This window comes from Schistocerca gregaria, chromosome 9 (genome assembly GCF_023897955.1).
Source record: "Schistocerca gregaria isolate iqSchGreg1 chromosome 9, iqSchGreg1.2, whole genome shotgun sequence".
In the NCBI taxonomy this organism is placed as follows: Eukaryota; Metazoa; Arthropoda; class Insecta; order Orthoptera; family Acrididae; genus Schistocerca; species Schistocerca gregaria.
Genome location: NC_064928.1, coordinates 182,966,389 through 182,978,930, shown reverse-complemented (window position 1 = coordinate 182,978,930; position 12,542 = coordinate 182,966,389).

Genomic DNA, 12,542 nt, shown 5'->3' with positions numbered 1-12,542 from the left:
ATCAATCCTGTGCACTATATCGTTAGTGTATGTCTCTCGTGCAGCAGTGGTAGCGGCACTGAGGGGTTGCCGCGTTTGAATTTTGTATGGATAGAGGTGTAAACTCCGGCACATGAGACGATACGTTGACGTTGGTGTCATTTGGACCGCAGCTGCAACACGGCGAACGGAAACCGGAGGCCGCTGTTGGATCACCTGCTGCACTAGCTGCGCGTTGCCCTCTGTGGTTGCTGTACATGGTCGCCCTACCTTTCCAGCACATTCATCCGTCACGTTCCCAGTCTGTTGAAATTTTTCAAACAGATCCTTTATTGTATCGCTTTTCGGTCCTTTGGTTACATTAAACCTCCGTTGAAAACTTTGTCTTGTTGCAACAACACTGTGTTCTAGGCGGTGGAATTCCAACACCAGAAAAATCCTCTATCCTAAGGAATAAACCATGTTGTCCACAGCACACTTGCACGTTGTCAACAGCACACGCTTACAGCAGAAAGACGACGTACAGAATGGCGCACCCACAGACTGCATTGTCTTCTATATCTTTCACATCACTTGCAGCGCCATCTGTTGTTGAAGATTGTAACTACTGTAATTTCGAAAGTTTGTCCGCCCGAAAATGTACTGTTGTCCCAAGCATATTGCAACAAAAGGTGTATTTCTATCGCTGCTCGTTTAGTTTTTATTGCCGTTTCAAATATACCGGTCATTTTTGAAACACCCTGTAGATACCAGGGATCTAACATTTCATGGAGACAAAGAGATTTTTAGCTCTGTGCAAAGCGAAAATTTCAAAATTTGTAAGAATAAAGTGAATCATCCATCTCAAAAAATTTTATCTCAACAATTGAAAGATCTCTGCGTATTTTGTTCGACGCCGTCCTTTAAACCGTCGCCATTGAATAGTGGCAGAATAGGTGGGCAGATAAATAATGGAAATTGATTAATAATTGCTGCTTGAATAATTAAAAAAATAATTGGAAAGAATAACTGAAAGAAATTGGAAGGTAGACATATCCGGGGTGAACTATAACTGGTACTAATATGAACGGACTTTCAATGTCAATACATTTAATATCAGTATTCATCATTTAAGTTACGTACTTCTTCACTTTACTTCCATTGTGGGTACTCCTGATTATAACAATGCCTATGCAGGACTGATCGTCCGCTGCTCGGGCAAATTCCACTTGTCTGCTCTGAACCTCCTGATGCAGGATTCTCGGCGCGTGCGAAATGATGAACAGACAGGTATGGTCGATGTGAAAATATGACGAAAACTTTACTTTCCTAGTAACTTTTTCTACCACTTTTAATGTACGCCTGAAGTTAATATTTTTAAGCAATACTGGTGTGCATCCACCCGCTACCACTTACAGAAACAAACAGGTGAAGACACAGAAATTAATCAATTGAAGAGCGTATCTCTTTTTTTTTTATCAAAACATTATCTCTTCCACATAACGACTCGTTAATTTACCTTTGGCTTTGTATATATGTACCTTGCATGTACAACAGGAAAAGTACGAAGAAAGAAAAAATAATATGATTTATTATACCATATAACAAGATTTGGTAACTCTGGAAAGTATTTACTTTATACTTGTCACCAGCAAATTATAAAGATTTAATACATCTCATGGGGAGGTTAGCGACCCAAAAAATACTAAATATTTTTCAGTGATAGGTTCTGTACCTGATACATCACTTAATGACTAGTTCAGTGTAATAACTGGGTACGTAAAGGAAGATGGACGCTCAGTTGGAAGATTTCTGTGTTTTCTAACAGACTGGAGAAAAGCTTTCTGAAGCAGTTCTGAATTGTTGATAGTTCCAGTCTCAGATCTTGAGGGGGAAAGGGGGGAGGGGCAAACCGGAGTATTTGCCGCTGGTGGCAGTAGCACCCAGCCCACATTCGTCTATCGATTGTTCAAATGAAGTTGAAACGCATCCCTGTTGGTTGTAAGGTGAGATCTGAACGAATCACGAGTTGATTTTTGAATGCATGCATAGTGTTACGTGATGTCTCTGCCAGAAGAATGCCCTTCACATCTAGAAATAAAAAAAACTTTGTCGCGGACAGAAGGGGATGGGGCTATACGAGTTGAGCCAAATAGATCCGAACAAGTGAATACTAATCGCTGTGTTTTATATGGTTTATTAGGAGTGCGAATTACGAGGGTAATCCCGAAAGTAAGGTCTCCTATTTTTTTGAAGTACAGAACTGTTTGCGTGGCAGTTGGTCACATTGTTACGAAGAGTGCTTCACGCGCTGTGTGTAAACACGTGCACGCCGCTCTGATGCGCTCAGTCTGGGCTTGGCAGCCGTTGACAATGGAGCTCCTGTTGCATGTTACCGCCAAGTGCGAATTGCGCGCAGTTATTCGGTTTTTGAACGCAAATGGCACTGCGCCGATTGAAGTCCATCGCCAATTGAAGGAAGTGTATGGTGAGTCGTGCATGGATGACAAAAATGTTCGTAAGTGGTGTAGAGAACTTGCAGCTGGTCGGACCGAAATTCACGACGAACAAAGGAGCGGGAGACCTTAAGTTTCTGAGGAGACAGTGTTAAAGGTTGAGCAAAGCATGCGTGAAGATCGGCGAATCACCCTGGATGATCTCTGCACGTTGGTTCCTGAGGTTCCCCGAAGCACCGCTCACAGAATTTTAACGGAAACGTTGAACTACCGGAAGGTGTGCGCAAGATGGTTGCCAGGCTTGCTGACTGCGGACGACATGCGGTAACGCGTTGATGGTTCCCGCGCATCTCTTCACCGCCTTGCAGCCGAACAGGACACTTTCTGGACTCAATTGTCACGGGCGACGAAACCTGGACATACCACTTTACACCTGAGACCAAGCAACAATCATAGTCCAGTGAAACAGTCAGAAAAAAAAGCCTGTACCTTGCAAAAGGTGGGGTAGAAGATCTTATTTTTTAACTCGTTCATATTGTTGGAATGGTTAGAAAACCAAGTTTTGCAAAAAAAAATTCTCTTGGGAAAACTGTCTGCAGTCAAAAAACTTCGAAAATTTCGAACTTTTTTCAAAATATCTCAGTTTCATTTGCTCCTATCGCTTTGACGTCTATTTTCTTTTTTAAAGAGCACAAAATTCTCTACAAACTTGATTCTTACCACTTTTTTCTACTCCCAGTATCTAAGGCGCTACAGCACGTCAAAAAATACCATTTTTTTTCAAATTTCGAGCAAAGTGGCAAATTACCTAATTTCTGAACACTGTTATTTCAGTTTCTATTTGTGTAGTAGAAACATGTTACTCACCATGTTATTCATGGGAATGTATCACTCAGTCTGCTCCAGGGCCAGGATAAACAGCATCATATTCAGTAACTACGAACACATTCACGTCGGATTGCGTGAAGTTTATTTGTGTTACAATATGTAATACGATTGCATGCAGGTGCCGTACATTTTCTACAGTTGATTGACGTTAATGATCAGTTATAAGAAAAAGTATGTAGGAATTGTTCTTTATTCTTTGGCCTTCGTTCCAGTGGAAGATGTGAAGTCAGGTGGACCAAGTAAATTTTTTGTCATTGATGGAGGGTACCTTATCCACAAAGTGAATTGGACTCGAAACGTTTGCTTTAAGTCAATAGCCCAAAGCTATGTTTCTTACCTGCAACGTCATTTTGGATCTCAATTTGCTATTGTATTTGATGGGTATCCATGTGAGGGAGACAAATGTAGCTCAAAGAGTGCTGAGAGGATTCGTAGGTGCAAAAAACATTCTTCGGTTGACGTTGTGGTTGAATCAGATATGGTGAACCAAGTCCCTCAGGACAAGTTCTTGTACAGCGAACGAAACAAGATGCGTTTGATAACACTTCTTAAAAAGGAATTTCTGGAGTGTAGCATTGAATTGCTCCAGGCACAAGAAGATGCTGACGTTATGATTGTAACATCTGCCATTTCAAGAACCTAAGATTCTGGAAGTGTTGGCATTGTAGGAGAAGATGTTGACCTGCTTGTGCTGATGACCGGTTTGGGGCAAGGCATTGAAAACTTATTTTTCTTAAAGCCATGAAGAAGAAATGCAGAGGACAAGTGGTTTTCCACTGCAGCTAACAAGTTTGACAGTGATTATATTCTGTTCACTTACGCCTTTAGCGGATGTGCTACAACATCTGCTTTTTTTGGTCAAGGAAAAATTAAGTGCTGCAATATTGTTGCGAAAAATGAACACCTAACCACAGCCCTTTGCACGTTCAATAAACCACATGCTACGCGTGTAGAAATAATAACAGCAAGAGAACAGGTTACTATCGCATTGTATTGTGGAGGTGTCAGCAGTTCCCACGTACTAGACCATTTGCGGTACCAGCTATTCACCAAGTCTGCCACAAAAAGCAAACTGAATCTTGCACGGTTGCCACCTACACAAGATGCTGCACATCATTCGTTGCGGACTTACTAACAAGTCCAAAGTTGGATGGGAAACTGGAAACCACCTGAGAAATGGGGCTGGAATCACAGTGATCACGGTCCAATACCCGTTATAATGAGCCAAGATCCAGCACCTGAAGCACTTCTTCACATTGTTTCATGCTCATGCAAGCTGAACTGTGACGGAGCGTGCACCTGCAGAAAAGCGGGTTTGAAATGTTCTTCAATTTGTAAGAAATGTATTGGGGTCAACTGTGAAAACGTGCCAAAATTTTTATATGAACACAGTGAAGAAGATGTTATGGAGGATGTTGAGGAAACCTCTTACGAAATCAACGAACTTGCTGAGGCTGACTCGCTGTTTAAAAATGAGGTCAATCTGGGCTCAACTCTATGTATAGACCCTGAATCCGTAACTCAAGGTATTTCTGGTGACACTGAGGAACCTGGCCCATCAAAATGTTGGAAGTGATGCTCATATATGTCTCAAGTGCACTAAAGTGTGATATTACAAGTATTGCACACCCAAAACTGTCAACATTTTTTAGTAACTGACAATGCAATTTAATTGGAATAAAGCTACTTATATTTAATGTCAACTGCGTGGCTTTTATACACAAGAATAATTACCTACCTAATTAGGTTGCCTATTGCAGCTAATAATAGTTTAGTTTCCTGAGACAAATTTGTGTGTGTGTGTGTGTGTGTCTTAACGATGTATTTTTACATTTATAGTTTTACAAATACCAGGGCAGAGGTGCCCCATAGTGAACTTGAGGTAGTGATGTAAGAATCACAATAGTTGGGTGCCCAGCAATCCTCGTGTTGCATACAGAGAAATTGAATACCTGAAAGTGAGGTGGTAAATTCCAACATATAACATGATGTATAATGTATTTATAATACACAAACAGGAACAGAAAAATAGTGTTCAAAAATAAGGTATCTTGCCACTATGCTCAAAATTTGAAAAATTGGTATTATTTAGGCGCTGTAGCGCCTTAGATATTGGCAGTAGAAAAAAATGGCAAGAATGAAATTTGCAGAGAATTTTGTGCTCTTTAAAAAAGAAAATATACGTTAAAGCGATAGGAGCAAATAAAGATGAGATATTTTGAAAAAACTGAAAAAAGGCATAAATTTTCTAAGTTTTTTGACTGCAGAAAGTTTTCCCAAGCGAAATTTTGTTGGCAAAACTCGGTTTTCTAATCTTTCCAACCATATGAACTAGTTGCAAAAATAAACTCTTCTACCCCACCTTTTGCAAGGTATATCTGCAATTTGACCGGACTATCACGCCAGTGGCGGCATCCTTCTTCGCCAAAGCCACGGAGCTGGCGGCGAGCTGGTATGGGCATACAAAAACTGCCACAGCATCTAAAAAAATGCATCAACAGAAATGCTGATTAAGTCGAAAAATAGCTAAATGTTCAAGTTGTAAACTGATGTAATCCACAGTAGAAATAAACAGGTCTATGTACGTATATAAAAATATGAGACCTTATTTTTGGGATTACCCTCGTACTAGCGAAATCCAGAATGGAAATAAACGAATAACAGGTAAGGAATATTATACATTAATTTCTTAGTGTATCCGAGGAAATGAAATTTTGAGAGAAAATTTTTGCCTGATTGTTACAGTGATACAGTTAGCATCCGCTTAATTCCATTCTCAGAATAGCGCAGAAAACGCGTTGTGCGAACGCGTAATAACTCCTAACCGGAGAATAAATGCGGGATAACTAAACAGGCGACTGCTGGATTAGTGAACTTAACTGAAGAATAGGTTTTACATTGGCAGGAAAAGTTACAGAATTAATGATGACAAGATTGTTTGTTAGAGAGAGGAAATAGAGAAAACGGGGACATCACACAAATTATATGGAAGAATATGACGATTTCAAATTTATATAAAACTTCATACTACTACTACTACTACTACTACTATTACTACTACTACTACTACTTTTTGATATCGTGTTTGAGAATCTGGAGAAATATCAAACTATTACATAATATAAAAATTTTTGCTTGTTGCAGGCCTAATAGGCATTTGATATTGGTACTTCGTGAATTATATTCTGTCGTGTTATTTATGTAAATGAAGTAGATAAAAATGGCCATTTGTGCCAAAAAGAGTCTCGGTTATTTGGCGTGTGTTACAATTGCTACAGTATTAGACGGGCCTATTTCGTTTTATCTAGCAGGTAGTGACAAAATAGAAGTAATCAAATTGAGGAACCACACCAGTCTTGGGTACTATTCATATTAACAGCTGTTTCAATATTAGGCTGCGACATTTTGATTTTTCATGTAGCAAAACTTTTGTCGAACTTTGATGAGGTCGTAGATTCTTCCACGGAAAGAAAGCACTCCGTTTAAAAGATGTAGCAAGATTAGAGAGAAAAAAAGAGCTGAGACCTAAGGAATGAAGAATCATGTACTGTCTTACTTGTCTCTTGTCTATACTGTTTTTTATGATTCCTATATTTAATTTTGTAACACACAAGAGAAAGTTATTAGCTAATAATAAAATGTGCAATTTTTTTGAAGAGTTCTTATTCTCCTAGTCACAAATAATCCCATCCTGTACTAATTGTGAGACATTTTCATTTCCACTGCCCTGAATATAGGTTTGATGGCTTCCTTTACAAAATGTACACGTTTGAATTCCACAGAGTGAAATACAGTGACGGGTGATGGAAGAATGTTGTGTGCAGAGATGTGGCACTGCACTGTGGCACCGTTAAGACCCTATAACATGTATGTTATATAAAACATACATGTACTCTTCAGAAAGATTTGCACTAGAAAATGAAGATACCTTTGAAAAATCGATTATTTTTTTAATTTGTGGCATTCCACCTCAAACACTGGAAGGGGAGGGGTTGCCATTATCAAGTTTCTGCCCCAGTTTGGAGATATCGTAGATCTACAGCTGATAGTTACACAAACTGAAATTTGACAATCATAGAGGTCAGTCATACATTAATGCAGCAAACATGTCTGTACACATTCAGGCTTGCGAGCAAAACTCTAGGGCTGAAACACTCTAATTTTCTTCAGTCTGTGTTGGGGTCAGTATCTAGTCGGCTCACAGGATGCACAATGCTGCACAGCTGCAACATGGTTTTTTGAGAGTTTATACAACTTCTCTGCAGATTCTACAGGTCGATAAAAGTTCTTCGAAAGTATTTTGATGCTGAGAGTGTAACACTGAAGTCACTGTTTACAACACAATGGTGTGTAAGTGAGGATGCTTGTAAGAGTGTGAATGCAGATTGGAAACCTGTGTTTTATGCATTAAGAACAATTTCAGAAAATGATTGGTAGAGTTAGATGTGAAGCACAAGATCTTAGAAAGTTAAGCAATATTGGGGGATCTTTCACAACATCGCTGAAGGGTTGTGTTCCGCAACAGTCTGGCAAAGCAATAAAAAAGCTGCAAGCTGAGGATGTAGACATTTCTACTTCTGCTGAAACAGGTGACACTCTTGTAATATTTTTAGCTGAGCTTCAGACATCTTTTTCAGTTCACAAGGATTCAACTGGAAAGGAACTTACGGAGATCAGAAATTCAGACTCAGTTCCACCTCCTTCAGCTACTGCGAATTAAAAAAGGAAATGTCAAATTAAACACGAGAGATTCTTTGATGAATCATCTGGCTCAGAAGACGAACACAAATGCCCTGGATCAGATTTTGTTGAGATCTGGAGAAGAACAAAAATCTCGTATTAAGACTATGCAAACTCTTCAGGATAAGTTACAGAAGAGAATTTATGTGTACAGAGAATATTACTTACTATTTTCATTTCTCTTGACCATCAGTGAACTAGAAGCTTTTCAGATATATGATGCTGCACAGAAACATTGAGCCCTCATTAATTCTGTCATACAGAATATCTTTGGTGAAGAATGAATTAATTTTAAAAGCTAGCTGTTTTCTATGAAGAAAAAAGATAGTGATAAGTTGCCCTGTCTCCCTTTTTCTGTAGAATGTTGGTTAAAAAAATTAGTATGCCTATTCAAGTGTGTACACAGCATCCAAGATTTACAACTGTACTCCAGCAACAAACTTTTCAGCTGAAATATCTTTTTCTGTTTTAAAATGGATTTATGACTGACTTCCTACAGACAACAGAAAAGAATTACTGGTAAATTCTTTAGTACCAGCCATAGAGTCAGGCATGTAAGTCTGGATTTTCGGAAAGTGGTAAATGAATTCGCAGATGAAAAAGGAGAAAGTAAGTCATTTCTCTAAGTTCGCTAAATTTTGGAAAAGTTCAGTTAAATCATATTGTAAAATGTATCTGGGGCTGACTAAATTTCACATTTAACTACTTTTGGTATAGCATATTAAACTGTAATATTTTCTTTGTATTTTTGTCATATATTGTTCCCAAGTTTGATGTTTCTGTGATAATTTTTCAGTAAAGATGATATTGAAATGTAGTAGTTATTTCATTTTTTTAAAATATTCAACTTGGCACACATCCTTTGTGTTGCCGCACATGTTATTTCAGTACTTCAATAAAGTTTAGAACTGAAGTTAATGATTGCACAGCTTTATTTCTGGTAGTCCATAATTGATTAGCAATGCTAAAGTTTAGGAACAGGGGGCATAAAATAAAAAAACAGTAAAGGGGTGTTGCATATCCTAAATATGACCCTGGACAGGAGGATAATGTCCACTTGTAGAACAACTCCACATTAGCTGTTCAAAACTTGATGTATTTCACAGTCAATGTAATCAATACACTTCAAATCTTTGGTGTGGTTGTACCAGATTTCACAACAACAGCCTCATAAATAACTGCTTTACAGCCATTTTTATTGTAGATACAAAACGTGACATGAAACTGAACTAAAACACCAGCTCATGTTGACCCAGTATTATATGCTTCCAAACCAACAGGTATTTAAGTTACAGGGCTGGAGGAGGTAACATATCGGACTGACCACGTGATAACTAGCCCCCAACCTTCTATGAATAAAGGTACCAGCAGAGGCCACAACACACCTTCCCAATGAAGCTTCACTCTTTGATATTTTGTTGTCCTAGTAAGTGTAATTTTATCCCCATGTAGCTTAAAAATGTTTATTTTTTACTTCCAACATACCAGTAGTTAGTTTCTCCATTGACTTCCACATCGTATGGGGATGTCCGTTCAAGCCTCCGATGCCATGATGCTGCCTGCAGATCTGGTCGCAACCAGCTGCTGCAGTTGTTCTGGATTCTCTTCAAATCCAAAAAATCGATTGAATACCTGATTGGATAATCAGGTAACGAATCAGGACAATTGTCACCTTGTCCAAATAATACACTAGCTATATTTTCTTACACTAACTGTTCGAAGTCAGCTCTGCGACCACAGACAATTTGTTCAACAGTGTCTTGAGCAGTGTTAATAACAGAATCGCATTTACCAGCCAAAGTTTCACTAATTGATTCTGATCTACAGAGTCATCATCTATCAGATGTACCCAAAAGATTTGTATTGGAAAGGTCTATCCAATCCAACCTTCGTAGAATAAGTTGTACTGAGTTACTGTCTTGAATAATTTCAAAGTGGAACAAACACACAAATCTAGTTGTGACAGAAGCAAATGCCAGACTGATTTATTGTAAGGAATATCAAAGCCTACTTACAGAATAAAGTAATCTCATAGAATGCACCCATTCAACCAATTTTTGATGGCCTCTGGCTGTTTCCAGCAACACGTCTTGCCACTGGTTTTTTCAACAGGTATTACATTCCAAATTAGTCATGAAATGTGCTACTCCCACAAACACAGATTTCTGAGTAACAACAACACTGAAATTGGATAAATTCAAGCTCAGACATGTACTGACAATCTCACTCCCTGTGTAACATATGTGAATGGATTAAGAACAGAGGGAAACAAAATTACTGGTATGCCATATAACCGCTACTAGTGTGTGTTGTGGAGTGCATATTTCTGTGCTCTCCACACTTATATGAACACTATCATTTGCATACTGCACTTACTTGCACTGCTGTAGAGCAGGCCTGGCCAAGATTTTCCCTGACACAGTTACTGCCACCCTATGAGCACAGCAATCTGCTCAGTGCTCCAGCTTCCCTAGTCATTGTGCTATATGTGAGAGAGACATATATGCCGAAGGAACACTTGTTTGCAACACAATGCAACTACTTCAGATAGCCGAATATTGCAGCATACTTTAATGAGAAGCCTTTTTATCCCACATGTTTGTTTATTTTCAACTTTTTACGGACCATTCCTTCATGTATTGAACCAAACACTGAAATAACATTATGGGCCCGTGTGCAGTCAAGATGTTTAGGTACGTGCATATCTGTATAGACAAACTAGATGTACCAATTCATACAGGCGCCAGCTGAATGCAACTAAAACACATTAATTTATTTTACCCGTATTAATGCACCACTTGCTGTTTTGCGTGGCACGAAGACAACACAGGCCTATATTGATATTTTAAGCACCTTCTGGCTTCTCAGTGTAGAAGCGTAATTCAGGGATGGTGACTCCATCTTTCAACACAATCGAGCATAATGCACGGCCTTTGGCCGAGTGGTTACACGATAACAACATCCCTGTAATGGACTGGCCTGCACAGAGTCCTGACCTGAATCTAATAGAAACACCTTTGGGATGTTTTGAAATGCCAACTTTGTGCCTGGCCTCACCGACTGACATCGAAACCTCTCCTCTGTGTAGCAATCCATGAAAAATGGGCTGCCATTCCCCAGGAAACCTTACAGCACCTGATCGAAAGTTCGCCTGCGAGTGTGGAAGCTGTCGTCAAGGCTAAGGTTGGGCCAACACCATACTGAAGTCCAGCATTACCAATGGAGAGTCCACGAATGTGTAAGTTATTTTCAGCCAGGTGTCTAAGATACTTTTGATCACGCGGTGTACTTACAGATCTTTTTTAACAACACGTCTCATTATAATGCTTGTAATGTACATCTTCTGTTCTCGCCTGCCATGGTGTATGGACATCTGTTTGTTCCATGTGTGTCTAACAAATAAAGAAATCGCTAGCTCCTGGAAGAAAATTATTTTATTTCTACGAGCTTCAAGTACACCATTTCCCTCTATGGGCATCACGAATCATTGCAAACCTTTGGATGCAAGGGAAGAATCTTTAAGAAAATGACTTTCATTTTTCAGAAGGTTGAAAGCAGTACTTGTCTGGTACATTGTACATCTATCAACTATAAAGTTGGGAGGTAATGAGTTACTTCAGGAGCCAAAAGCGAGAATGGTCTGACAAATCTAAACACGTTTTCAATCATGGAATATCTTGGAATCTCTGACAACTCATGATATGTTTCAATCACTGAAACAGTCATCTCTTGTCCACAAATGACTGCCTTGAGCTCTAGGAAATGTCCTATGGCATGAACTTTAAGCTGATTTTTTCATTTGTTTCATAGCATCAGTACTGTCCACCATACCTTTCACCAAATTCTTCTCCACTTGCATCGAGACACTTAATGAATTCAAGTAACTGGTGATGTCTACCATGAAATATTTTGTCACCACTCTACTTTTAAGTCAGTTTTTCCCCTGGTGACCACCTCCTTCAGCCATCATTCAGTCATTCGTCAGAAGACGAATGCACATCATATCTTTGTAGATGATGCCGTATTGACATTCCAATAATTACTTTTCCAGCCCATAACAGATGGCATACTAAACACTTTGCATGGCCTTAAAATGGCCCAAAAGTAAAGCATAGCTATTCCCACACGGCACTGAACGAAATGACTTTACTTTTTCTTCTTTGGATTAATGTGTAGTATAGAGCCATAGCATTCCTACTACAGAACAAATCTAATACAAGTAGTGTTATCGGCTAGCTGCTCAGTATCTCTTAAGCAACTGCTTTGCTGTAGCAGCATCCGGCTGCAGCCTTATTTTACAGGTTGTCCTCAATCTTCAACCCTCCCTCACCACTGCACTATGAGGCTAGGTACGAGTACAGCCTGAGCTGTCATGCTCACAGAGTGTTGTTTGGTCAGGCCTGCTGTAGACCATAGTTTATTTAAAGTGCTTATTCAGGACTCAATGAAGAAAACAGTGAACAGTCCATGAATTTTGTATGTGTCACAGTCAATGTGCAA